General features: G+C 45.8%; 1 protein-coding gene and 1 long non-coding RNA gene across 8 annotated transcripts in view; one reads left to right on the top strand and one right to left on the bottom strand.

The window, feature by feature from the left end:
• Zbtb38 (zinc finger and BTB domain containing 38) overlaps nt 1-21,044 on the bottom strand; it is a 75,101-nt gene extending 54,057 nt beyond the window's left edge. For 2 of the 6 annotated variants that reach the window (XR_015001845.2, XR_015737695.1), the window contains exons 1-5: nt 20,906-21,044; nt 19,974-20,095; nt 19,804-19,885; nt 1,050-1,115; nt 69-523 (exon numbers count right to left, since the gene is read on the bottom strand). The gene's annotated coding sequence lies outside the window, so the exon portion shown is untranslated. Of the gene's footprint in view, nt 1-68; nt 524-1,049; nt 1,116-19,803; nt 19,886-19,973; nt 20,096-20,905 lie in introns of those variants that run through there. The other 4 variants (XM_085689588.2, XM_048452559.3, XM_048452549.3 and 1 more) reach the window with 4 other exon arrangements.
• On the top strand, nt 402-22,791 carry LOC125412019 (uncharacterized). Of its 2 annotated transcripts, none has more exons than XR_015001846.2 (2): nt 402-538; nt 19,823-22,791. It is a non-coding gene; the product is annotated as an uncharacterized LOC125412019 (long non-coding RNA). The 2 variants fall into 2 exon arrangements; XR_007235451.3 differs by lacking the exon at nt 402-538 and adding an exon at nt 554-1,366.
• The last annotated feature ends 1,335 nt before the right edge of the window (nt 22,792-24,126 follow it).

Below are 24,126 nucleotides of genomic sequence, written 5' to 3' on the forward strand. Positions count from 1 at the left end.
ATGCATCTAGTGTTTTTCCTGCATGGCTCAAAAACAAAGTCTATAAAGCATGCAAAATTCCAACCTACCTGTGCGCGTCGCTCAGGGCAGTGCTAGCATAGCAAGACACTCGGCCATTTTTATGTAAGGCGATGGAGACCACTGCTTTCTCCGTCTTCCTGCTCACGAGTTTTAGATGCGATGGTCACACACACCAAGCATCACACGCAGAGCAGCTTGAGTGTGCTGTGATCACGAGGACTGAATTTATCAACGGCAAAGCAGGACTGAAGGAAGAAGTTTCTTATCCAAGGACTCTCTGAGGCTGCAACCAAGGAGGTGGTGTGTTGGATTTTCTTCTCCTCCCTTGCTCCTCTGAGAGCTCAAAGCTCGGAGCTGACCACTGCAAAGGCCACAGTCACAGTCTGCTGAAAATCAAACCACTGATCCCAGCACTGAAAACACAAATACGAGGCAGGACCGGCGCTGCTCGCACACGATGCGGTACCTAGGAGTTAAAAATAGAGTCCACCTGGCCTCCTACCTGCATAATAAACATGTAAGTTTCAAGTGTTTAATTTGATATTCACATTAATTAACAATACAACATACATTATTTAAAAGACAGCAAATGCAAGGAGAAAGGGGGAGACACCATCTGGTAGCAGAGTTTTGTTGTTCTTGTTTGGGTTTTAGGGTTTTGTGGGATTTATTTGGCTTTGTTTAAAAAAGAGAGAGAGAGAGAGACAGACAGAATCTTATTTTGAATGTGATGGAAAGCAAACCTCCAGCAGCAAATGAACCCGAAAAGAAGGGTGATGTCGAAATAACGAAGGCTGTAATGATGCAAAGCCAGGCTTCGCTACCAGATAATATGGCATAGAGAGCGTTTACATACTCACATCTGAAATACTAGGCAACATGTAATGAATTCTACACAGCACGCACACACAGCACAGCACGGCTAATCCTGCCTGCCATCTTAGGCTCACACAAGCAAGATACGCACTGCATGCAGCCCACAAGCGAGCCAGCGCGAGGGAAGGAGGAGGAGGCAAGGGACAGCTCACCTTAAATGCAGTATCTGATTAATGTTGTAAGTGACATTGCATATCAGCCTCAGAGTCTTGGCTCAACTGGGTAGGAGGGAACAAAGAAAAATGTCATCAACTGGTGATGCAAGATGAGCCCAATCACTAACCACTGTTTAGCAAACTCCAAATTCTGCAACCAGGCAGTAGAAGGCATTCCATGCACTGAAGCAGAGCGGCTGCACAATGAAGGAGTCCTTCTGCTTCTGAAAAATCAAGCAGTCCTTTTGCTAAGGAAGAAAATCAGCTGGAATGAGCACAGTCATGTCCTCTTCTTGGAGAAAGCTTGCAATACAGTATGTATCTGCTTGGGGATGCATTTTATAGTCTGTTAATTTCATAGAATTGCTAGCAGCAGCAGAAAAAAAAAATGAAAAAAAAAAAACCCAAACCTGCTAAGCTACTGCCGAGTGAAGACGGATTCTGAAAAAGGGAATAGCATTTGTAGATTGTTTTTTTTTTCAAAACCCTAAGGTGGCGGCAGGCTTGTAGAAGAATGCATGATCAGTTGTCTGTATCCGTTCTATAACCTTTAACCACAGGCAGTGTAAATGCATCCGGCTAAATGGATCTGCAGAACAGAATGGCAGATACCGCTGCAGACATAATTGTATGAAGATGGAAGAGACTTTCCTTACAGTGAGAAGCCCAAGAAAATCAGTACAGAAAAAGAAATTATGTCAGCTTCCTTAGGATGTACAGTTTGCCCTCATAAACAATTAAAGCTATCTTTAGGATATTGACCTAAATAATAGTAAGATTTACAGCAGCATACTGTATGTGTTCCAAACATAGCAAACGCGGAGGGATTTGTCTTCCCCCTCCCCCTCCAAAGCGAACAAGCCAGTTACAGGAATACCAAAGGTAATGGACGGTACACGCTGGAGGGGAGGCGGTGTGTGTCCAGAGGCGATGTCCCTTTGTTTTACTTTGAGGTTTATTTGAGCTACACTTGCACCATGGCATTGACATTAGGAGGTCGGGGCTGATATCCATTTTATGAGTGAAATGTCTCCCCCAAATTAAATCTCATCTACTCAGACACCAAATTTCATGTCTTCCTCAGTGCCACCTCCCCCGCTGCTCAGGATTGATGGGACCTAGTGTGACTGTATGCAATAAACTGGGATCGCTGTCTATAGAATCCAATTCATAATTATGAGAAATTATTTTTAAATTATTTTTAATTATTGTATTTTAATTTTAAAAATCCTTCAAGAACTCATATGCACAGACCCTTTCATTCTTTCTTCTCTCTCATACATACACATAAACATGCATGCACACACGTGTGCGCACACACACACACGCACACACACACTTAGAGCTTAATTTGCAACAAAATGTTAACACATGGAACAAAACTGTTAAATGGCTGCTTATTCAGGATTTTAAAGAAACACTTCATAAGCAAATTATATTTTTCTACAAAGCCAGTGTGGCTACGTCTCCGATGTGAAAAATAGGTTAGCTTGGTAGATTTTTTTTTAAAGATCCCACCAGCAGATTTAAAAACAGAAAAAAAAATTATTTAACACACTGTATAACAAGAAGTTTTTATTTTAAGAAAGCAAGACAGATTCTTTTCTACAAAGAAACCATATCCACCTCCACCCTCAGAGCCCAGATATAAGCTAGCATTTTTATGAAATGCTCTGAGGTTATTTTTAAATATGCAATCTTTACATTTTTCTCCTCATACAGTCTTTAATTGCCTATTGCATCACCAATATGCCGTTGTTAATTAATTTTAACAATGCACCAATGAATTAATGTTTTCCTGGTTTGCCAGTTTTCCAGTGACTCTATTCTCTGTACGAGCTGCCTGATAATAACGAGGTTAGCAAAGCGTTCGCGCACCCTAGAAATTGTTTAGAGGAGAAAAGCCATCGGAACACCTCGGCATAGGTAGTAGGCTTCCCAACTGGATTGCTTCAGTCTGAATTCTATCTTCTCCCTCAGAAGTGATTGGCAGCTGACTGTGCGGGAAGCACCCCTGCCGATCTCTAGCCTATAGGTGTTATTCTGTCAGTGGGGTAGGCTGTCGGGACAGTGAGTCCTACCTGATCCACAGCAAGTCGCCTTCTGTTGAAGCACACTCCTCTCTCACAAGTGCTCCAGAAAGGAAATGGTAGCTCTGGTGTCACTAACACCAGTGGTGGAGCCCTCTTTCCCACCCCCACATCAGGGCACTTGATGCTCTGGCTAACAACATTGACAGCGACAGAAAATTAGAATGGAGTGTCCATGTGCTAATTTCTTCTTTACCAAGGCGGTCTAGAATTAGACGGTTATGTGAAGTTACAAGCACCAAGCTAACTACTATATAACTATCATCTATAAAGCAGAGCCCTTAAAGAAGAGTTGAAGAAGGGTGATGGAAACACCTTGGCACGTGGACACCCAGTGTCTGTTGAGCTAGTCCCCATGAATGACGTCGGAAGGCTAGAAGGTCACATTACACATTCACAAAGCATTATTGGGATACAGAATCAGTGGTGATGCTATTAAGCCAAGTCAGTGGCTCCTCTGTCTGGGCTAATAACTGCTGATGGCAACGGCAGTCATCCATCTCAGGCCCCCTGGAGATGAGTGGATAGTGTCACGTCCTTCTATGTCAGTGGCTCTCAGCCTTCCCTATGCTGCGACCCCTTCATGCAGTTCACGTTGTGCTGACCCCAACATAAGATTGTTTTCATTGCCACTTCACAACTGTAATTTTGCTACTGTTATAAATCGTGATGTAACTATCTGACATGCAGGGTGTCTGATGTGTGACCCCTGTGAAAGGGTTGTCCAACCCCCGAAGGGGTCAAGACACAGGTTGAGAAGGGCTGCTTTGTAGGTCAGGGTGGTGGCTGTGGTTGGGCCCTATACGGGTACTTCTTATAACCAGATGCCAGGGCAAAGGGTTTCCACACCTCTCTGTGGGGTATCCTTGTTTACTATTTGTGTCAAAATGAGCAAGAAACCCCCACATATCGAATGTTATTTTGTGATGTCCCCAGTGATCAAACGTGATATATTCACCAAGCCTACTTGGGTTAAGCAAACATGAATTCTAGCTGTAAATATTCTGAGGAAGGAGTCTGTTTGGGCAGATGCTGTCAACTAATAAATCTTGTTTTGTACTGGAAAAAAAGAAAGGCACGCTCATGCCTGAATTATTTAAGCTTTGTCACGATTACAAGTGGCAAAGATATGCATTTGCTTAGGATTTAAAAATAAAAAAAATCACATGCCCTTCATCCTCAGGGCACATGCACAGACATTAACTCAAATGAGAATCCCTTCTCCACAGTGAAAATTGTAGGCTTGGACAAGTCAAACACAGGTTCCCAAAACAGCGCGGCAAGAAGGAGCTGGAGCGCAGAGCAAGGCAGGAGAGACTCTCACTGGCGTGTTATTCTTTGGCCTCTGCGTTCTGCGGGCGGAGCTAATTTTATTTCCGGGCCTGTGGGTTAAAGTTAAATTGCACGGCTTATGCAAAGTACATAATTCAAGTACGAACAAAGCCCGACTCTTCTCATTTGAAAAAAACCATCAAGGCAGGGCACTGAGTCCCAGAGGAATCCCTGGGTTATAAACATTTGGATGGCTTTGCATGTTTCTTGGTGCCATTCACAGCTTTAAAAATTACAGCTGGTTTCATTTTATACCTAATCTACATACCACTAGGTGAACCCATGATCAGGTTAGCTAGTCAGCTGAATTTTAAAAATAAATATTTACCATGTATAACATTTTTGTTTAAATTCTTATGTAAACATAAAAAACAGATTTTTTTTTATAATGTTGATTATTTTCAGGCTTGGAAACAATTTGGTAGTTCTCTTTCTTTTTTCTTTCCTTCTTTAATTAATTAATATCAATGGCTGTGTTCTTTGAGACAAACTCTCACTGTGTTGCCCTGGCTGACCAGGAACTCACTGTGTAGGTGATCTAACATCAAACTCAGAGATGCCTGTCTGCCTCTGCCTCCTGTATGCTGGGATTAAAGGTGTGCGCTACCTCAACCTGCAATAAAGTGATTTATCAATGACTTAAAATAACTTTGGGAGGCTGGAGAATTGACGCAGCAGTTAAGAACACTGACTGCTCTTTCAGGGAACCTACGCTTGGTTCCCAGCACCCACATGGTGTCTCACAATCATCTGTAACTCTAGTTCAAAAGGGCTCACCATCCTCTTCTGAACTCCATGGGCCTCGGCACACTTGTGATACTCAGACAAGAAAATCTAAAACATAATGGGATGATAATTTAGCTGGCATTTTTAAGAAAGTCCATCATACTTCCAATGGCTACGTCTTGTCCAGAGATTTGCGTAGGAACTTCTGTGTGCTGATCAAAGCTGAAAATCATACTTAATATTTTAACTGTGTTATAGTAATAAATTCTATCCTGATAGTACAATATCCTACAGTATTGACTATCATCAGTTTTAAAGATAACCATCATGTAGAGACTAGGATTAAAATCTGAGACTAGTTGATCGAAAGCCTGTACCTTCCCCCAACCCTAAGGGATGAAACTGCATCCTGTATCTCATCTCTACCTAACTCCAGAAATCCTCTCAGACATCTGGGGGGAGGGTTCTCATGGAATTGTGGATACTTAGACGATCACCAACCAGAGACAGCCTGGACCTGACCATTTGAAAAAAGAAAAACAAAACAAAAAACAAACAAACAAACAAGAAAAACCAAGGAGACCATGTTGGGAAATTGGGAGTAGAAAGTAGAGTACCAACTTTGGAGGGAGGCTTGTTGCAGTTTGTAAATGGTTATTGGCATGCAGTAGCTGGGCAAAGTTTGCACTTCTGCACATGCTAACATCTCATTGAGGAAAGTCCAGTTTTCCATATTACCCCTTAGGCTTGCGGTGTAGCTCGGTTTGAGTTTGCTCTCGGGCACCACATGTATACAGATTTGCCGCCAAATTGCACCCATAATAAGCTAGTTCGTCTAATCATTGTAGTAAAAACCACAGCTGGCTTCCTTTTATACCTACTATGTTTAGCATTTATGAACAAATTTGTTATAGATTACCTGACTTTCAAAAGTCTAAATTAGTAGTGAATGAAAAGGTCAGCATAAATCATTGAGGTCAGCCTGGTTTCAAGTTACAAACAGTATTTTTTTGTTTTGAACAGAATTTTTTTTTAAAGAATGTTTAAAAAATTTTTAAACAGAAAATCAGGTACATAATATGAGGCCCTTTCCCCAACATGTATTTTTCCTTTTTTGTGTGTGTATGTGTGGGTATCTTTATATGTGTTTTGAGGGGTACACATGCACATGTGTATGCATGCATGTGGAAGCCAGAGTCTGGTCTCAGGTGGTGGCTGTTCCCCAGCCCACACCTTTTCTCTTCTTTGTGGCTCATGTATATATTTTTAGTGAACTTTTTAAAAATTTACTTTATTGTAAGGAACTCACAAATAGAAACATCACACAGCTAGACTAAGGGAGCCACTCACATAAACACTTTCCCAGTCCCAAACTCTCTACAGCGAATGAACTTCTGTACAGTTAGAGTGGCCATTCTGAGACCATGGGGTTTTATTTAGGATTTTATACTTTCGCTCTCAACTACATTGTATCACACTTTTCTACCATTAAAAAGAACAAGAAAGAAAAAAACTATGACAGAGTTGAAAGTAGAAAAACATTTAAGTTATATCCTCTTTCATGACTTATGTGTGTATTTAAGAGCCTAATTCTCCTCAACTAAGCTAAATGGTTAAATGTATCATTTTAATGAATGAATTATAACAGCTGCTCTTTCTTTTTTCTCTCTTTTTCTTTCCTTTTGTTCTTTCTTTTTCCCTTCCTTCCCTCCCCTCCCACTCCCTATTTTCTCTTTCTTTCTTTCTTTCTTTCGTTCGTTCTTTCTTTCTTTCTTTCTTTCTTTCTTTCTTTCTTTCTTTCTTTCTTTCTTTTCTTGAAATAAGCAACACTGGTTATCCTGGAGATTGCTATTTAGACCGGAGCTTGTTATTCCAACTCAGAGATCTGCTTGCCTCTGCATCCTGAGTGCTGGGATTATTCTATTCATTTGTTCTGATCTAAAATCCCTTCTGTACGTATATACATATATCTAGAAGTTCTATTTGTACGTGATCCTAAAAGAACCCATCCCAACTTGCTTTCCAGGTTGAGTAGACCAAGAGCTGGATTCCAAGCCTCCTGCCTCCTTGCATCTTGTGGCAGATTATTTTGATTAATTGTCAGCAGTTTTGTAAGCCAGTGAGATGGCTCTCAAAGGGGCTTTCTTATCAACCCGTTCCACCCTGCCTGGGAATGGGAGAGGATTATCTCGCTCTGTCTAGTGAGGGATGAGTGAGTTGGCTTGCCCGAGCTATTGGAACACTAAGAAGCCTTCAGTTCTTAGGTTTCAACTTTTTACTTCCACCTGTGAGCACCTGGGAGAGACCTGGTAGCCCAGTCAGGCAGAAGCCTTGGGGACTACACAGAGGCCGATATGCCCGAAGTCTAGGGAAAGATCTGGTAGCCCAGTCAGGCAGAAGCCTTGGGGACTACACAGAGCCCGATACACCCGAAGTCTAGGGGAACTCACAGAGGCAGATACTCCAAGAAAGAGCCAGAAGGAGAAGGGGAAACCGAAACACAAGTTTTCAACAAAGGAAAGATAAAAACTGGTAAGATGAACAGGAGGCTGTGCCACTCAACCCAAGCTAGTCCAAATGACAAGACATCCTCGGTTGGAACCCCCTCCCCAGGTGCCACCGTCACAAGGGACATCACTGCATCTGCTTTAGCAACTGTGTGAGCTCTGCTTTCACGTCTTAGTGGGTCTGAAGAGTGCTGGTTGAAGAACATTATTTAGACGACCTTGAGTCTATTCGGTCAGTGGCATTGCCACACCAAGCCCATTTACCGCCATGATCACCTGCCACTGATCAAACAGACAAACAAAACGATTAGGCTAGTCTAGACTTGGAACTAGGAAAATACCGATCCGGCAGGGAGGCTGTTTCTCTTTCTAGAGAAAATGATAATTGGGTAGAAAGAGAAAGGTGGGACTGTAAATAAGATTTCCTATACATTACAGCATCTACCTCATGTGAGAGAATTATCCTTCCCATATGTCCTTCCCCTGGACAACAGATATTCCCAGACTGAACCTAGGAGTGCACTGGTCTTTTCTTTCACCAGATAAACTAAAGTACTGAGTGAGTACCGCGTGCCCCACCTCAGCCCAGGCGACTCAACCCACATCCCAGTGACTCCTTTTCCTTGTACTGAACAAAAAGCGGAGCAAGCATTTGCTGGTTGAAGCAGCCGTCATTACCTGAGTCTCTGGGCTTGCCTCCTGTGGGATCTTTGTGTCTCCCAGGGCACCTGGAGTTTTGCCTCATGCAGTGAAATGACTCACCAGAGTTTGTTACTGACTCCTAACTTAAGTCATGAGATTCTTTCGCTAGTTCCCTCACTACCAGTGGCAGCTTTGGTCTTGGGGCTAGCAAGACGCTTCCTAAAATGGAGAACTTCGGCCCACGAGAGACAGATGGAGATTTCTATGGAGACCTTTCGAAGGTTTCATCACTCACTCCTCAAAGAAAAACCCCAAGCTGACTGAGAAGCTGTGAAACCTGCCCTTTTGGGGACAGGGAAAGGGGAAATGGAAATGAGGGTGGCCCCACAAGACCACCTCCACCTCCAAAGAGCACCTCCTGTTTCCCCTGGGTCTTGGTGCCTGAGTGAGTTTCACAGAATTATAGGATGGGGAAGATAGTTTGGGAAACGTCGTCTACACACTCCGCGGTCAAAGACAGTACAGTCGGACCTTACAACAGGATAGAAACAGAACTCCTTGTCTAGGGCTCTGCTCTTTGTGATTTTATCATCTGGTTCCTTCTAGAAGGAATTTCAGACTGTCAACTTGCTTATTAAATTGCTGCAGATTACATGAAAATGATCAGATGCCCAAAGAGGATTTATAATGTGTTTCTCAATTCCTCTGGAGCAAATACATTTACATCTTTAAAAAGCTCAATTAAAAATAATTTTAAACAAAATATGTAAGTATAGGCTCAAAATTCCTAGGCCCAAGCATCTTTGATACTTGGGTAATGTCAGAGACCCAGGCTTAATCGCTGTAAGTCATTCTAAATTTAGCTAGTTGAAGTCACCTTTCTTCTATTTGGTTTGCAAAGAAACATCTCATGAGTTAGCATGAACGGCTAAAAATAAGCTGCAAGTTTCGTTTTCTGTTGTTCAGCATGGCTTAGAAACAAAACAGCACAAGCCTCGGAGATGCGTTGAGTGGTGCGAAAAGTCAGCAATTTAAACTGCTTCCTTTCCTGTCCCGATGACCAGCTCATCCCCAGGCCTGAAAAACTCACACCTCTGTCCCTCTCATGGTCTTGAAATGAATCACACACACACATAAATAAGACACGGCAGGAAACCAGGGGCTGAGGCTAGTAATGGAGGGAGGGTGGTGGGACAGTGGCTTGTACGTAGATACATCATCACTTCCGCACAGGATGTCACGTACACTGCAGCCCGAATCTCAAGTGATGCTGGAGACCCTTCTGTAGGGTCAGGGATAAATGAATAAACCGTAGATTCTAGGACGATGGTTCCTAGGGATTGAGCTCAGAATCTCCCTTGACCCAAATGTCATTGTTCTTATGCAATTCCATACTACAGACCCAGGCAGCTCACAAGTTCAATTTCAAAATCGCCCTTTCAGGGCCAAGTTGGGCAAAAAGGTGTTCAGCAGCAGTGCCCGTGCTTCAAAGGGGCGGTAACCACCTCGCTTTGGAGCGTTCAGCAGCAGTGCCCATGCTTCAAAGGGACGGTAACCACCTCGCTTTGGAGCGTTCAGCCGTGTTCGTGCCCCGCTTGCAGTACCGCTGCGGCAAGCAAGCTCTCAGCTAAACAAGATTGAAAGGGGGCGAAGAAGGGTTAATCTCCCTCCATTAAGGCTAGGCCGCTGGGCGGAGGTGAAGAGAATAATCCGTATTATTGTCTGCAGAGCAGACAAAGCACGTTCTGGAAGCGAAATTATGGTGTGGGGCGAGAAGAACGATTGTCCTGATTTTCGCTGTGGCCATTTCTTAGATCTCGGGGTCTTTGCTTAGCTTTGAAGTTACAGCCTCAGGGAGTGGGATGAGGGCCTGTTCACACTGAGAGCAGGACTATTTGAGCTGTGATTCCACGGAACTGGGCTGCCTGGGAGGAGAGAGTGAGGACACAGCTGCCAGGATATTGGACAGGCTTATCCAACCACAAGTTAGACACCAGTCACGTAAATAGAACAGTCGCTTCCCTGGGCTAGGAAATGGCCTCTGCATCTTCTTCTTTTTCATTTAGAAAAACTTTTTTAAAAAGGTTTATTTTATTATTATTATCATATGCATGTGTGCATGTGTATGCATGTGCATACGCATGTGCTCAGAAGCATGTTGGATCTCTTGGAGCTGAACTGACAGACAGTTGTGAACTGCCTGATTGGGGACTGGGACTCGGGCCCTCTACAAAAACAATACATGTCCCTAAACACTGAGTTATCTCTCCATACCTTATTTTTTGTTTGTAATTATGTATGTGTATATGTGTATGATGTGTGGACATGGAGGCTGGAGGCGTCAGATCCCCTGGAACTGGAGTCATGTATGGTTGTGAGCTTCCTGGCCTGGGCATTGGGAATCAAACTTAAGTCCTCTGGAAGAGCACCAAGTGTTCGTAACTGCTAAGCCACCTTACCTGCCCCCTATTTTGAAAAACAAATATTTAAGAAATTTTAAAAATATTTTTTTCTTTCTGTTTTTGGCAGTGGGGAGGAGTCATGAGACGTTACAAAAACGGTAAAGAAAGGATGGGACCCTTACAGGCTGTGGGACACTGATTCTGGGATTCGGGGATGGAGCTTCTGGTTTCTCATGTGCCCTCTGTCGCAGTAGTTTTGCAGCTCTCTCACACAGCATCAGCACCATCAGGACGTCCATCACTACCACTCCCTGGACCTCCTTAGAGTCACAGCCTCCCCCAGTCCTGGGCCATGGCAGCCATGGAGCTCCTCTTCCTCACTGCGACTGAGTCCCCTTGAAAGTGGTCTGCATCTGTGTAACCCTTTGAGATGAGCGTGTTCACCCTGTGGGAGGGCCTTCTGACCCATTCCACTTGTAGGCCAAAGGGTGCCCTTTTCCTGGATAGTGTGGCCCACTCTACAGCTGGCTGCCCATTCACCTATTGAAGACTCTCTGGCTGGCCTTTAGATTGTAGGTGTTACATGCAAAGCCACGGATATGTATACACAGACAGATCGCTAGGTGAATGTAAGCTTTCCTGTCTCTTGTGTATGTGTCCAGGAGCGGATTGGCTGAATCATATGGAAAGAATGTTCAACTTTGTAAGAAAACTATCAGCTGTTTCAAAGAATGACTGGATCATCTTACATTCTTACGGGAAAGAAAGGCCCAAGGCATCCAGCTTTCCCACCCCGTGGCCTGCACTTGGTGACAGTAGCATTTTCTATTGAGTCATTCTGGTAGATACACAGTGGCTCCTTTTGCTGACGTACAATAAAATGGGGGTAAGGTTTGGGGCTGCTGATCCTGGGTAGCATGGTCACTAAAAAGCTCTCCCTCTCCCGGCTTTCCTGTCCACATGGCAGTTTATGCTGCCTGGCTTTTAGATAATGGGCAATTGCTGGTCTCTCTGCCTGGGATGAGCCTTCAGTTTTGCTCACTTGCTCCTGGCTGCAGTGATGGGATATCCCCATCAGGAACTGCTAAACCTCTTTGAGCCAGTACCCCCTTGAACTAGTGGTGCTTGCTTCTATAAGATAAGATGAGTGATACAAATTCACGGAGAATTTTCTTGGGCTAGAACCTTCCTACTGCTATGGTCATAGACTGTGTAGATGTTTGTTTTTATAGTGGAGGTGGGGCATGGAGTCAGTATATACAGGTAGGAGTAAGGAAGGCCTCCAGCAGTACCTGCCAATCAGAAGACCTACTGAACACTGTTTGCCTTTGGACTTTGTGCTCTGTGACCACATAGACTCTTCGATGGGATGTAGAAACCCTGTCTGAATGTCCTGGAACTCTGACTTCTCTCTCCCACTGGTTAGGTATGGAGGTACCATTCTCTCCAGTTTCCTAGCCCGAGGACCCGGTCCTTTGAGTGGCCAGAATGTCATTTAAGTACCAGAAGATGCTCGGTCCTGAAAATGTTGAAGGGAGCTGCAGAGACTGTTCTTGTAGCGGGCCTGGGTTTGGTTCTCAGCACCCACATGGTGTCTCACAGCCGTCTCTAGCTCTAGTTAGAAGGGATCTGATCTCTTCTCACTTCTGAGGGCAGCAGGCACAGAGTACACACGCTTTCATGCCAACAAACACTCATCCACATAAATTAAAATAAATCTAAATAAATTGTTTATTTGTTTGTTTATTTTGAGACAGAGTCTCACTATGTAGCTCTGGCTGTCCTGGAACTCACTATGTAGACCAAGCTGCTGGCCCTAAACACAGAGACCCTGCTGTCTCTGGCACCTGAGTGCTGGGATTAGAGGTGTGCACCACCATGCCCAGCACTAAAAAAAAAAAGAAAAAAGAAAAAAAATTTTAAAGAAAATTTTGCAAGACAACAGGAACATGAGCTTCATATAGAGCAGATATAGTGAGGACATGGATTGCCCCAGTCATTCCGGTAATAGCAGCCTGCATCAGCTGAGCCCCAGACTTGAGGGAGAGTATAAACGCTACTAGAATCTGTGTTTATCACAGCTTGCCCTCCTACATTTGTACCAGAAAGTCAAGAATCGAGAGTTAGCAATGGGGTCGAGGACAGTAACGAGATGAGGAGATGTGCCGAAGTGGAGACGCTTGGCGAGAGCATCAGCCTCTCTGGTGTCTCAGCATGCAGACGGGCACAGCTGAAGTGCTACCCCTGGGCTTTGTTCCTTACCAGCTGGTGCTGCAGGCATGGGCAGCCTCAGAGGAACTATGTGCAGGTTTGTGGTGTCTGAAGGTGCACAGAGGACCTGCCGACAGTGGTGCGGTCTGTAGAGGCAGAATTTGAAAGGCAAACAAGGGTGGTGCAGGTCTTTAATCCCAGCACTCAGGAGGCAGGGACAGGTGAATATCTGAGTTTGAGGCCAGCCTGGTCTACAGAGGCCAACCAGGGCTACACAGAGAAACTCTGTCTCAAAACAAACAAAAAGTGAAGGGCAAATGCAGTTAAGGCAGAAGAATGGGAGGAAGTGCGGGGCTATCAGAGACCGTTAGGTGACTGGCGGGCGTGGGCCAATGATTTCTGCAGTGTGCTTCCTCTCAGATGACAGAGATTTTAGGATTTGGTTGGGTTTGTTCAATAGTTCTCTGCGACTACTGTTTCACCCATTTCTGTGGCTTCATGCTCCAGTCCCTGCTGTCTGGCTCAGTGTCCCCACTTCCCTGGTGAGAAGGCTCAGTCACAGCACCTTGCAGACACCACAGACACCTCCCCTGGCTCGGCACGTCATCACATTCTTCCTGGGGGTGGGATCCACCGGGGCTCCACAACAAACCCTGGCTCTGTCTTCTTTTCAGTTCCTGTCTCCTGACCTGAGATCCGCCCACACACTTAAGCCTGGCATTTGCCATGACGCTGTTCTGCCGTCCTACCTTCTGTCCTTCAACCCACCATGGCTCAGTTCTGAAGAAAAGTATCTTACAGATGCTCTCTGCATGACTGTCCTATGTCCTCCTAAGTCCATGTCAGGGATAGGAGATCACAGGGGTCTGGCATCATTAGGTGACCAAGAGAATGACCTGCGCCCCTCCGAGGTCCATACTGTATGTGTGAGTACTGAGATATGACCCTACCTATCAGAGAACAGTCACAGTTTCCTTGACTGAGGCAAGGAGCTGCTTCAGGAGTTGTCTTCTTGTTGGTTCCTTTTGTCTACTACCAGAAGGTTGGACATCTTTAGGTCCCTCTGCCAATAAATCTCTGGGTGACCATTAGGAGGCAAATGATCTATGTTTACTTTACTGCTCTCATATTTACAACAAGCTTTCCTGGTTCCCAAGCTAATAATCATCTTCATTCCAGATAAAGCTAAAACTCAGAAGCCAAAAAGAATCTTTCATTTGTCGTTTGGATGTGTGCTATGGTTTGGGTACAGTTTTTCCTCCAGAGTTTATGTGCCGGAGGCTTGGCCCCCAGAGTGGTGGTGTTGAGGCAGTGGGACCATCCAGAAGTGAGGCTCGGGGAAGGAGGTAATTAGGTCATAAGGGCATTGCCCACTGAAGGAATCATTGTAGGTTTTGTGAGATGGGATTAGTTTCCATGAGAATGGTTGCTGTAAATAAGCCTGGTGCCTCTCCTGAATCCTTCTTTCTGTGTAGCAGGTGCTCCCGTCACGGTGATGTCATCTGCCCAGAGGCCCTCATCAGGGAAGAGCAGATGCTAGCTCCGTGTTCTTGAACCTCCAGAACTGTAAACTAAATACTTTTTCAGTGATGATTTTATTTGCCAGGTGTTTTGTTATAGCAGTGCAGACTATGACAGTATCCCAGCCCAGGGCTCGCTAACGTTTCTTCTGTGTAAAAATGCCTAGAATTGATTAGGTAGTAAACCAGACAGACAAGTAAGTAGTTCTTAGGCTTTGATGGATATAAGAATAGGGAGGGTGTGTTACTGTGTATATTCCTGATGTTTGAAAGATAACAGGTGATTCTTAGACATGGGTCGGTCGAAGTCTCCATAGAGTGACATGGATGAATATAACATGTCTGGGACTACAGTCAGAGTTTCTGTTGTCACAGGGACCTGTGAACATGTGTTTTCATGTGAGAAACCTCAGGGGACCAGGTTCTGAGTTAGACACTGATGATCTGTGGACCAGCATTTACCAACTGGTAACTTTAAAAACAGATCATTCAACTTGACACTTCCATTTCTGGGGATTTTCCTTAAATTGCCCACAAGGATTTACGTTCAAGAGTGTTTATATATTTGTAACAGTGGACCACCAGAGGCAATCAAAATATCCATTTAAAAATGGCTAAATTAAAATATGCCAGTGCAAAGATAATAGCCATTTAAAAAACCCAACAAAAACAAAAACTAAAACTGCAAACTAAAAAGGAATTTGTCTTCTGTAGAACGGAAGAAGGAAGAGAAATGTTGTAATGAAGTTGTAAGTCCAGCCAAGCGTGGCCCAGATGCAGATGAAGGGTGCAGCCTGTCTCTGGGGAATCCTAACCTACTCCCTTGCAAGGCGCCTTGATATAGCTGCTACCTTGAACTTAAGTCAACGAGAAAGGCCTTTTTACTGGCTACTCCCTTCCTCCTGTGATGAGATTCTGGATAGAAGGGTAACCCCCATCACAGCAGACAGACTGACGGCCCTCTTTCATGTAGCTTAGGAAGCACAAACCCAAATCAGTGCCTCTAGGATGGTCAGTATCATCTGTCACCTAGCCAGGCTCTAGAATCGCTTAGGGCTTGGGCCTCCAGGTATACCTGTGAGAAACGACTATTTGAGAGTTAGCCTCTGAGAGTATCTGCGATAGAATTTATCTTGTTAGGTTAATTCTTGTGGGAAACCCCATCTCCGTTGTGGGCAGGACCATTCCCTGAGTGGGGATCCTGTACCTCATGAAATGGAGAAGGCAGGCTGAGTAGGAACATTCCTTACTCTCTGCTCCCGGTTAGTGGATGTGCTGTGTCCGGCGGCTTCAAGCTCTTGCTGCCGTGACTTTCCAACCACACCGGTAGACAATCCCAGACTGAGGCAAAATAAAGCCCTGCTCCCTCGAGTGACTTTTGTCAGGACATTGTATCACAGCCACAGAAAAGTGATCAAGATTGCTTCCACAGAGTAGACATCAAGCCTGCCTTGTTCCCATGTGCTGGGACCCTCAGTAGAGTTCCAGGAATCAGCTCTCGGCACAGAGATGCTCAACCAGTTTCTCTCAAAGTCTTTGGTGAAGTTGGCGCTTTTGAGCCGCTGGCCCACACCCATACCTGACCAAGTGGCTTTGAACTAGTTGTACCATGTGTTTTGCTTAGGCATGTTGCTAAGGATCACAGATGCAGGCGATTCAGGGAGAATTTTTCTTGTTTCAAAACAGTGCTACTTCATAGCAATCTCCAAAGCCAAGACGCCAACGCTGACCATGCGGTGGCAATTGTCACAAGCACGCTGACTTGGTCTTCACAGTCCTCATTGCCCAAACCATTCCGCGCGGAACCTTACTCAATTTAACGGTCTCAACGAAATAAAACACTACTTTGAAGGTGAGAAGGAGCTTGAAAGTTCTGGTAAAAACCAGAGGCTTCTTGAGTTAACAACAAAACCCCAGAGTCCTTTGTGTGGTGTTTTCCGAATTGGTTCTTGACGAGAACTAGGGGATTTCAGTGTGAGAAATGACAAAGGCCAATTACTATGAATTCTTAGCTGTCGTAAATACGACGTGAGCTCTTTGCAAAACTCTTTAAAAAGGGTAACAGGGCATTCATAATGCTGAACCAGGAAGAAGGGAGCTAGCGTATCTGTGCTTCAAGAACTCTATAACCTCTGAGACCCAGATGTCCATGTGAAGCTGTCCTATTCAACTTGTCAGTGTTCGTTGTGGATACACAAGGGCAGGCACACTTCTTCAGATGACCTAACCCTGCAAAGACCCTGGTGTCTCCAATGTGAATTACACAACTCATGTATGATTAAAATGAAAAATAATAAAATATAAGATTAAAGTGAAACAAACTTATGAAAGTTTTTTTTCCTGTGAGATCTATTTTGGTGCCATTTAAAAAATATCAAATATAAAAGTATGAATTGTGTGCTTGTGCACAATCCTGCCCTGCTGGTGATGCCTTTGAGGTCACCCCCGCCTGCCATCCTAATAATGTCAGGTGGTCATAAGGCTCTATGGCTTTCTTTCAGATATTACATGTTTACAGTAATGAAATTCTGGTTACTCGATTTGGTGGTCACACACTTCTCCTTGTCATACAGTATAGCTAGAAATGTCAGAAATCACTCCTGTATCAATTTGCTATGCTATATATATTGAGGGGATTATATCAGATGGTAGCTGAAATTAATAAGCCATGATTAGTCAGTGTTAAGGTTTGAATCTGAAATGTTCCCTTGTGGGCTCACAGGCTTGTACACATGGCCCTCGACTGGCGATAATACTGGAGGTTCTGGATGCTTTGGCAGATGAGACCTAGCTGGGAAAAGCAGGTCAGGGAGGGCGTGTCTTCACAACTCTATTCTGCCCTGGTCCCTTCATAGACCTCTTTCTGGTCCCATGACTTCCCACTATGTATCGCTGCTGCCACATCCTTTTGCTTAGGAGCACAACCACCGTGGAGTGAATTCTCTGGAACCGTGAGCCCAAATAAATGTGTCCCCCTCTAGGCGCTTTGTCACAGTGTGAGGAAGTAACTGGTGCAGCCCAGCTCCTAAGTCAGGGGCCATGACACTGTTCTTCCTGCCTGTGGCCTTTGGCTCTGCATTTCCTGGAAAACTCTGGTAAGACAGAACTTTTGAGATCTTGTGCGTCTTTTCAGCTCACTCCGTCAGGTGTTGGCTTCCAGTGGGCTGTGCATTCCCACACTCGGGATATTTTAGTCTTGACTCTCCCATCTTCCCAGCCTGCTCAGTAGACATTCTTAGGGCTCAACAACCCCAGAAAGTGCACCTTCAGAGGTGGACGTATTTTTGAAAAACTGAAACAAAACAACTTGCTATTTGTTCAGCCCACTCCTGATGTGAAGGGACGAACAGCAGTCTAAGAGGCTATCAAACTGGCCAGGACCAGATCTTCCCACACAATGGACAATGCTCGCTCTTCAGGGTAGGGATGTGGAAGCCAGGAGTATCAAGCCTAGTGGCAACATTTAATTTGCTTAGACAGATACTGACCACAAATCTAGAGAACTATGTACCAGGCAGCCTGAACAGATCTTTACTGGAGCCCTTTCCTGACATTTACCAGTGAGAAGAGAATTCTACAAAAACCAACAATGGCTAAAAATCTACATAAATTATAAAGTGAGACAAGGCTCTCCAAATAGGGCTCATACATGTGCCCCTCACTGTTTCAGTAAATGAGACTTCCCGAAAAGAAAAAGGCAGAATTATACATTGGGTGTAACTCATGGGGTTAGCATTAATGTTCCTGTCCAAGTCTTTTATAGTCTATATTAAGATATTTTTCAAATAGTTTTATTTGAGGGTCTCTTCTTAGAGGAGCCCTCTCACTAATAAAGCACTGTAGGGCCTGGTACAGATGGGGTAGAAGAGTCTCCCAAATTCTCCAGGACTGGGCAGAACCATAGCTCAGGGCTCCAGGCACGTTCCTATACATCACTGCAGCTTATAGCTGTGGGAGCACAATCCCATTGGCAGCTAGTTTGCTTGACTCAAGAACATGAAAGGAGCAAAGCCAGAAAAGACCTAAACAAGAGAATAGAGGGAGGAAAAATAAGGAGAGTTTGCCCTTCCTGTTTCACTGGCCACTGGCAACAGGAATGTGTTTACCTCAATCTTAGGATTAGAATGGACAGAGGCATCTTGGGAAATTTCTCTCACTGTTCTTTGCCCTCATGGCCAGGTAAAACCTGTGAGTGTCCCATAGTGAATTCTAAATATCTCCTAATTTTTGCTGTTGTTTTGAGATAAGGTCTTGCTATGTCGCCCTGGTTAGCCTGGAACTCAGTATGAGACCAGTTGGTCTTAAACTCATGAGCAACCCTCTTGTCTCTGTCTCCTACCTGGGTTTACAGGTGTGTACCCTATATGCTTGTCATTAAATATGCTTCTATAAGATTTATTTTTTATCTTACATGTGTACACTTGCTACTTATCTGCCTGCCTGGAAGTATGGCTGTGCACCATGTTCATGTCTGGTGCCCAAGGAGGCCAGAAGACGGCACTGGGTCCTCAGGAACTGGATAATCCCAGAGAGACATGAGCCCCTGTGTGTGCTGGGAACTGAACCTGGGTCCTCTGCAAGGGCACCAAGCGAGCTCTCTCTCCAGCCCATCATCTACCATCCACCACCACCAACCCCCTCCCCACCACACACACACTGTTCCACTCTACCGCCTTATATTTGAGCATTTCCAAGCTTTTACACTCAATGCTGAAGAGATTATCTTTCTCCAGAACCTCTCCACGGTTGTCTCTGGGAAGTGGCTGCCCTAAGCTAGCTACAGTCATGTCCCTGGGTTTTAGCCAATGGGATGGGAAGAAAGATGATATGGACCACCTCAACCCGTAAGACCCTCCCTGTACGCTCTTTAGGTTCTTTGCTCTTTTCCACTGTGGTGCGAAGATACACCCTGGTGGTTCTGAAAACCACCTGCTGCTGACAGCAGAGTCTCCTTCAAACTCTGAAGGTTTTGCTTTTGTTAGTGTTTGTTGGTCATCAAACCAAGGGACTTGGGCACTTCGGGCACGCCCACTGAACTCTACCCCTAGCCTTGAGTCTGAACGAGTGGTTGAAAGAGAGTTATCCCAACCAACCTGCACTGTGACATGATCTAAAAACAAACCCTATTGTGTTTAAGTCAATCTATATTTATGGTAGCAATTAGCTTATCGTGACACATATCCCCTTTGACACAGCCGTTGTCATTCTGTGCAACAGTACCCATGTCCTGTACCCTTTTCTTTATTGTCCAACCCCCCCCCAAAAAAAAGTAGAATTAGAGACGTAGAAGCAGGGAGTCATCAGGGACAAATGGTACTCACCAAAGTATTTCTCACGCAGCGCTCAGATCTTTCAGCCAGAGGAATGGCAGATTGGCACAGCCTCGCTTCAAGACAGCCTCATCTGTAAAATCATATTTAAAACGTAAAACACAAGACCTTCAAAACATAGACTGAAGTGTGATGGTTCACCTCATAGGATGTTGACTCACCAGAGATTTGTGTTTCTCGCTAAAAGACAAACTTCTCCACTGCCTTAACGTGAAGGTCATTTTCTAAGATACACGCAACCACATTAGCGCGTGAAGAACCGACTTAATGTGCTGAGGAAAATCTGCAGAAAAGAGACCGTCACTTGGGAGGTGACTTGAGAAGCCAGGAGAACTGAGTTACAGCTCTAGGTCTGTCAGCTCTGTGACTCTCACGCCCCATGAAAAAAAAAATGTTTTTCCATAGAAACTGAAATTTCTTGAGTAGAAACTTCCAGAACTCATAAATGACAGGTTATGCAAAGGCCTAGGAGTTTTTAGATGATATGAAAACAGATGAACTGTGTTTCACCTCTGCTTATTGTCCCTGCTTAATGGCAACGTAAGTGGAAATGAGAAACGGCAAACAGGACAGCAAGGAGATAACGAAGCACAGAGCATGCGGAAGGTGCTCCCAAGGCAGGCAGGCTGGCTGTGGCCCCTTTCTGACCAGGTCTGCCATTATCCATCCCCTGCCCCACCCTTCCCCCGCTAAGTGTGAAAATACTATTTGACTGGCAAAGCATATGCTTGCCTAGGATGGGGCTTGTCTTATGTCTGATCACCCCCTAGACGATCCAGGAAGCAAACTGTCCAGAACCCCAGACACATATTTTGGTTTCCTTCTCAAAACAGAGCTCAGGTGGGCAGAGCAAACAAGAATCCCCAACCCAGTAGGACATTCTCCTCAGGGTTTCCTCTGAGCACCTTTTGTTTATTTGATCTTGCTGGGCCCTGGGGAAGAGAGAGAGCAGGCCCCTCTGAGGCTATGTTTAGAAGGTGTCCCAAAGGCCGTCCCCACTCCCTCCTCTGGGCCAGGGTCTACCAGGCCTGGTTCTTGGGAGCAAGATGGCACCCACCATGTTGGGCTGAGGGGCTGAGAGGCCTTCACTTACTCAGAGGTGCTGGCTCTGAAGCCCACACGCTGCCAACTTCCTGGGCTCAGGAGGCCCCACCGCATTCTTCCTCTGGATTCCTCAACTCCTGGTTGAGCTCTGTGCCACATAATTTTCTCACCATGTCACTCATTCTGACTGCTTACACTTGGAAAGTTGATTTACAAGTAAAGCCCTCCTTAAGGCTTAAAACAAAAGAAGAAGAAATAGAAGAAGAAATAAGGTGGCTTGAGGGGAAATAGAGCGAGCACAGCAGTGGCCTCCCAGTTTCGAGATTTGCTGCAGCTAAGAGAACCACTCCCTGGTCAGGTTCCTGGCTACAAACCCGAGGCCAGCAGCAGGGCGTGGGTGACGTCAGGGCCAGGCCTGAGTCATAGCCAGTGGCCCGGCTGCTCTGCCACTCGGAAAGGGACAAAAGGAACCTTTGATGTCCAGAGGCCCTCCTCTCTTGCAGGCTGGCTGCGCTCAACAGCAGGCCAGAACATTCCAGCTGTCTCTCCACCCCATCCGCCCTTCCTCCTTCCGGAACAGTCCCAGACAGATTCAACAAGGCCTCCCTGAAGGACATTGCCCTCCGCACAGCCATGGCATGGCCACCCTCTGTAACGAACAAGCAGGAAGAACGGGTATTTCCCCCAGGACCCTCTCACTTCCCCTGTCATGTGATGCTCACCTTAGCACAGCGCTCTAAGGGTATTTAAAGACACAGAAGGATGGACTCGCTGTTGCCAATTCCGGGGCAGCCTCCTCAGGCTCAGGCTGCGTTTGCTTCTGCTGTGCTGCGGAGGCAGGCCTCAGTTCTCCACTCTGTTCCTCCTGGGTCTAAGTGGCTTTCCTCTTGGAAGACATAGGCATATTGCAGGGCCTGGCGTGAAGATCACTAAGTACACCATGAATGAATGAATGACTGACTGGCTGGCTGGCTGCCTGAATGAACAGATGAAAACCTTAAAGTAAATGTGAAGGGCATATATTGAAAACTTATGGTGACTGTTTCAGCCTCCGCAGTAAGTTCTTTGTGACAATATTTCACTTACTGTGACAAAGCTGTGGATGAGGAAATAGATCGAGGAGGAAATGAGTTCTCGGAGAAACAAAGACATCTTGGCCGCCTCACAGCTAATCAGCGGCAGAGCCCGGGCAGTCCTCAGACCTCAGGTTCTCTTTCAGCCTCCATGTTGAGAGGCTGGGGTGAATGAGGAAATACTGACTAATGTTCTTTCCAGGAGAGGAAAGATAAGAACAAAGATGGGCCTCGAAACCTGACCCTACAAGAACGTGATGGAACAATCGGGTATGTTCTGTCTAGGTGAGGTAAGCCTCGTGGCCTCTTGATGGGTCAATGTCACATCTGAGGTGTGACAAGCAACTGGTCTATCCTGAGAATCTGGAGCCAGAAGAGAGAGCCAGGGAAGCCTGGTGGCCCAAGCTCTGGTGTGCTGGAAGAGCCTCAGTGGGCAGAGCACTGGACGCCGTGTGCAGAGAAGAGAGGACCAATGGGCTAAGAGGAGTGAGTCTGGGTCGGTAGGAAAGCTAAGGTGGGGGGCAGTGTCATCCAGGCCACATATTTCTGCACTGTATGGTGGCCAGGCTCTCAACCACAGTTCCACACCTGAGGTGGTCACAGCACTTACAGACTGGTGGCCGCCTGGGTCAGGTAGGCTGATGTTGTTCTGCTCCCTTCTTTGTAATTATGGAGATCGCCTGGGAAGAGGTGCTAATCCAAGCCGGTGACAGAGCTGTGGACCTGACTTTAGTCCTGCTACCCCGGAAACAGAAAGCTAATGAACTTCCCCCTCAGTTTACCTGTGGGGTTAAAAGCTGTTTTGAGAATAAACGCAGGTGATCTTCAGGATTTGAATGAACCCTGAGACTCCCTTCCGATATTGCTGTGTGAACTGTGTCTCAATTATTCCCGCGCCTCCATGCTGGTCCAGAGAGACAATTTATGTTGGGGTCGGACGCCGACACTAAGGGGGAAAGGACTCACTAGTGCTTGGGAGAACCGGAAGGCCCAGACGAGGAGCTCAAACAGGGCTTTCAGAGGGCAAGAAGGGGCCTGTGTCAAACAATCACAACCCCTTTCTTCTGGCATGTCCCCGGGAATAGCGACCAGGCCAGGACACAGCCAGAGTCCCGTCTGTGCTCTGCCTGGCTCACACCGAGGCACAGGGGTGGCAGGAAGAAAGTCCGCTCAGGAGTCGGGCCCCTATCAGGATGAGCTCCTCGGCACCTTCTCCACAGTGGCGTGTGACTCTGCCTTGTACTTTTCCATGACTCTCGAATGTCTCATTTCAAGAGGAAACCAGAAATTTCCAGCCCCTTAGGTCTCAATGATGTGGTCTCACAGCATTTCCCCCATCCATATTTGGAGGGTCAGATGCTATAATACAGTGCGAGAGGGATCCCTTCCCATGGCGGGAAAGGACTGCGGCGGATGACAGGATATGCCACACAGGCATAGTTTGGGTGTGAGAAGAGAAGAGGGTAGGGGAAGGGAGGGAAGACACACACACACACACACACACACACACACACACACACAGAGAGAGAGAGAGAGAGAGAGAGAGAGAGAGAGAGAGAGAGAGAGAGAGAGAGCACTTGGGAATGGGAAGAGCTTGTCTCTTAAAGGGACCTTTGCGCCTGCATACAGTGAGGGTTCTGCTTGCCATACGCAGAGGGGGCCAGGTTCCCAAGGGGCAGGACCAAGGTGTGCCTGGATACTAGCATCAGGGAGACCTCTCTCCATGACTCTGAATCTGTCTCTGAAGGCCAGACAGCATTGTGTGATTACCTTCTCAAGAAGGCTCTGCCAGCCAACCCTCAGAAATCACACTTGGTGGAGTTTGGGTCTCCTTGCAGGTGGAACTAGCCGAGAATTTCCTGGGAGAAACCCGTGTGCCTTTCTTCAAGGGGAACAACAATGACAGGTCATCTTTGCTGGCAGCGTCCACCAGAGCCTGACCGTGGCCTGAGGAGGGCAGTGCAAGTTTCAGACTTTTATGGTAGGAGGTTTATTTATCCATTGCTGCCCTGTCTGCAGAAATGCCTCTGGATGCCTCCCTGCTCTGTTTCCCCTGAGGCTTGGTGGATCCAGCCAAGACAGACACTGGTCTTTACTTCTTTAATAAAAAGACTAGAGGTTCATTCCTATGTACCAGTAACATGCAAACAGAAAAGGGAGAGAAAATAATAAACAGAAATGGTCCACAACTTAAGCG

The sequence above is a fragment of the Myodes glareolus genome, chromosome 4 (genome assembly GCF_982192425.1).
Source record: "Myodes glareolus chromosome 4, mMyoGla1.1, whole genome shotgun sequence".
NCBI lineage: Eukaryota > Metazoa > Chordata > Mammalia > Rodentia > Cricetidae > Myodes > Myodes glareolus.